The sequence below is a fragment of the Branchiostoma floridae genome, chromosome 16 (assembly GCF_000003815.2).
Source record: "Branchiostoma floridae strain S238N-H82 chromosome 16, Bfl_VNyyK, whole genome shotgun sequence".
NCBI lineage: Eukaryota > Metazoa > Chordata > Leptocardii > Amphioxiformes > Branchiostomatidae > Branchiostoma > Branchiostoma floridae.
In genome coordinates this window covers 558,223-563,049 of record NC_049994.1, presented here as the reverse complement: position 1 = coordinate 563,049, position 4,827 = coordinate 558,223, and positions in this window count along the sequence as shown.

Below are 4,827 nucleotides of genomic sequence, written 5' to 3'. Positions count from 1 at the left end.
TCTTGAGTATACAGACTCTATTTGGGCGCAACCGCTAGCTACCTTTTGGAAACACCACCTGCCACGGTACCGGGTAGGGACTTTATAACGCAATTGTAGTTAAGGCTTTAAGTTCCGGCCTAGCAAGCTTGGTATGGTTGGAAAGGTCCCTTAGTAAGGAATCGAAAGATTAAAATCGCAGTCCAATCCGATACTTCCTTATCGAGATATTCTTGAGTATACTGACTCTATTTGGGCGCAACTGCTAGCTACCTCTTGGACACACCACCTAGCGCCTGTCACGGTACCGAGTAGGCAGTTAATAACGCAATTGTAGCTTAGGCTTTAAGTTCCGGCCTAGCAAGCTTGGTATGGTTGGAAAGGTCCGTTAGTAAGGAATCGAAAGATGAAAACCGCAGTCCAATCCGATACTTCCTTGTCGAGATATTCTTGAGTATACGGACTCTATTTGGCGCAACCTCTATCTACCTTTTGGACACACCACCTGGTCACCGGCACGGGTAGGCAATTATAACGCAATTGTAGCTTAGGCTTGAAGTTCCGGCCTAGCAAGCTTGGTATGGTAGGAAAGGTCTCTTAGTAAGGAATCGAAAGATGAAAACTGCAGTCCAATTTGATACTTCTTTGTCGAGATACTCTTGAGTATACGGACTCTATTTTGGCGCAACTGCTAGCTACCTCTTGGACACACCACCTAGCGCGGGTAGGCAATTAATAACGCAATTGTAGCTTAGGCTTTAAGTTCCGGCCTAGCCAGCTTGGTATGGTTGGAAAGGTCACTTAGTAAGAAATCGAAAGATGAAAACCGCAGTCTAATTTGATACTTCCTTGTCGAGATATTCTTGAGTATACGGACTCTATTTGGGCGCAACTGCTAGCTACCTCTTGGACACACCACCTAGCGCCGGTACCGGGTAGGGACTTAATAACGCAATTGTAGCTTAGGCTTTAAGTTCCGCCTAGCAAGCTTGGTATGGTTGGAAAGGTCTCTTAATAAGGAATCGAAAGATGAAAACCGCATTCCAATCCGATACTTCCTCGTGGAGATTTATTTGTTTGTTTGAACCTTTATTTATTCATGAAAGATATTCTTGAGTATACGGATTCTATTTGGGCGCAACCTCTAGCTACCTTTTGGAAACACCACCTGTCACGGTACCGGGTAGGGACTTTATCACGCAATTGTAGTTTAGGCTTTAAGTTCCGGCCTAGCAAGCTTGGTATGCTTGGAAAGGTCTCCTAGTAAGGAATTGAATGATGAAAACTGCAGTCCAATCCGATACTTCCTTGTTGAGATATTCTTGAGTATACGGACTCTATTTGGGCGCAACCTCTAGCTACCTTTTGGAAACACCACCTGTCACAGTACCGGGTAGGCAGTTAATAGCGCAATTGTAGCTTAGGCTTTAAGTTCCGCCAAGCAAGCTCAAGGAGCAAGTTTAATGGAGCCAGCTCTATGCACTTTGAATACATACGATTGGTTCTTGTCACCACAGGAAAAATCTTAGTTCGCTATAGGGCCGCCCTTGTAAACGAAAAACAAGTTTCATGGAGCCAGCTTTATGCTATATGCACTTTTGAATGTATACAATTGGTTCACGTCACCACAGGAAAATCTTAGTCCGCTATGGGGCCGCCATTGTAAACGAAAAAAAGTTTCATGGAGCCAGCTCTATGCACTTTGAATACTTACGAATTGGTTCTCGTCACCACAGGAAAAATCTTAGTCCGCTATGGGGCGGCCCTTGTAAACGAAAAACAAGTTTCATGGAGCCAGCTCTATGCTATATGCACTTTGAATGTATACAATTGGTTCACGTCACCACAGGAAAAATCTTAGTCCGCTATGGGGCCGCCCTTGTAAACGAAAAACAAGTTTCATGGAGCCAGCTCTTTGCACTTTGAATGTATACAATTTGTTCACGTCACCACAGGAAAAATCTTAGCCTGTTATAGGGCCACCCTTGTAAACGAAAAACACGTTTCATGGAGCTAGCTCTATGCTATATGCACTTTTAAATGTATACAATTGGTTCACGTCACCACAGAAAAAATCTTAGTTCGCTTTGGGGCTGCCCTTGTAAACGAAAAACAAGTTTCATGGAGCCAGCACTATGCACATTTGAATGTATAAAATTGGTTCTCGTCACCACAGGAAAAATCTTAGTCCGCTATGGGTCCGCCCCTTGTAAACGAAAAACACGTTTCAAGGAGCCAGCTCTATGATATATGCACTTTTGAACGTATACAATTGGTTCACGTCACCGAAGGAAAAATCTTAGTCCGCTATAGGGCCACCCTTGTAAAACTGGCTCCATAAAACTAGCCGTTATGCCACGACTAGAGTCTATACGATCGAGATTATCTCGGCAAGGAAGCATCCGATTGGCAAGCGGTTTTCATCTTCCAATAGCGCACAAAGAGACCTTTCGAATGATGTAAAGTTTGTTCGGTCGCAACTTGAACCCTAACTTGGAATCGCGTTATTAAGGTATCACCCTACCCCTAACGTACAGCTAAGACTAGCCGTTATGCCACGACTAGAGTCCATACGATCGAGATTATCTAGGCAAGGAAGCATCCGATTGGCAAGCGGTTTTCATCTTTCCATAGCTCGCAAAGAGACCTATCGAATGATATAAACTTTGCCCGGCCGCAACTTGAACCCTCACTTGGAATCACCTTATTAAGGTATCACCCTACCCCTGACTTCCGGCCAAGGCAGGCACGGCTTTGCCACGACTAGAGTTCATTCGATCGAGATTATCTCGGCGTATCCGATTGGCAAACGGTTTTCATCTTAAAATACCGCGCAAAGAGACCCTTTGAATGATATAAAGTTTGCCCGGCTGCAACTTGAACCCTCACTTGGAATCGCGTTATTAAGACATAACCCTACCCCTGACTTTCGGCTAAGACTAGCCATTTTGCCACGACTAGAGTCCATACGATCGAGATTATCTCGGCAAGGATGTATGCGATTGGCAAGCGGTTTTCATCTTCCAACAGTGCACAAAGTGACCTCTTGAATGATATAAAATTTGCCCGGCCGCAACATGAACCGTAACTTGGAATCGCATTTTTAAGTCATCACCCTACCCCTGACTTATGGATAAGACTAGCGGTTATGCCACGACTAGAGTCCATACGATCGAGGTTATCTCGGAAAGTTAGCATCCAATTGGCGAGCGGGTTTCATCTTTCAATAGCTCGCAAAGACACCCTTTGAATGATATAAAGTTTGCCCGGCCGCAACTTGAACCCTAACTTGGAATCGCGTTATTAAGGCATTACCCTACCCCTGACTTTCGGCTAAGACTAGCCGTTATGCCATGACAAGAGTCCATACGATCGAGATTATCTCGCCAAGGATGTATGCGATTAGCAAGCGGTTTTCATCTTCCAATAGCGCGCAAAGACACCATTTGAATGATATCTAGTTTGCCCGGCCGTAACTTGAACCCTCACTTGAAATCGCGTTATTAAGGCATCACCCTACCCCAGACTTACGGCTAAGACTAGCCGTTATGCCATGACTAGAGTCCATAAGATCGAGATTATCTCGGCAAGGATGTATGCGATTGGGAAGCGGTTATCATCTTCCAATAGCGCGCAAAGTGACCTCTTGAATAATATTAAACTTGCCCGGCCGCAACTTGAACCGTAAACTTGGAATCGCGTTATTAAGTCATCACCCTACCCCTGACTTATGGATAAGACTAGTCGTTATGCCACGACTAGAGTCCATACGATCGAGATTATCTCCTCAAGAAAGCATTCGATTGGCAAGCAGTTTTCATCTTCCAATAGCGCGCAAAGAGACCTTTCCAATGAGTTAAAACCTACCGAGCCGCAACTTCAACCCTCACTCGTAATCGTGTATTTAAGGCATCACCCTACCCCTGACTTACGGCTAAGTCTTGAAAAAATGCCATATGTAATGCATGGGACACGAGAACTTTGCTCAAAACATAAGATATAGGCCCTTTTCTGCCGTTCTGCGCTTACTACGTACTTTGCCATTACAAATCGGACATTGATCAAAGATTTTTCTTTTTGATTGTAAACATGTCTACTGAGTGTAGTTCACCTTAGGAAAGTGTCAGAACGTGGAAAAAAAAGTCTTGAAAAAATGCCATATGTAATGCATGGGACACGAGAACTTTGCTCAAAACATAAGATATAGGCCCTTTTCAGCCGTTCTGCGCTTACTACGTACTTTGCCATTACAAATCGGACATTGATCAAAGATTTTTCTTTTTGATTGTAAACATGTCTACTGAGTGTAGTTCACCTTAGGAAAGTGTCAGAACGTGGGAAAAAAGTCTTGAAAAAATGCCATATGTAATGCATGGGACACGAGAACTTTGCTCAAAACATAAGATATAGGCCCTTTTCAGCCGTTCTGCGCTTACTACGTACTTTGCCATTACAAATCGGACATTGATCAAAGATTTTTTCTTTTTGATTGTAAACATGTCTACTGAGTGTAGTTCACCTTATAAAAGTGTCAGAACGTGAAAAAAAAAGGTTTGAAAAAATGCCATTGGTAATGCATTAGACACGATAATTTCGCTCAAAACATAAGATTTAGGCCCTTTTCAGCCGTTCTGCGCTTACTACGAACTTTGCCATTAAAAATCGAGTTTTGATCAAAGATTTTTCTTTTTGATTCTAAACATGTCTACTAAGTGTATTTCACCTTATAAAAGTGTCAGAACGTGAAAAAAAAGTTTTGAAAAAATGCCATTGGTAATGCATTAGTCACGATAATTTCGCTCAAAACATAAGATTTAGGCCCTTTTCAGCCGTTCTGCGCTTACTACG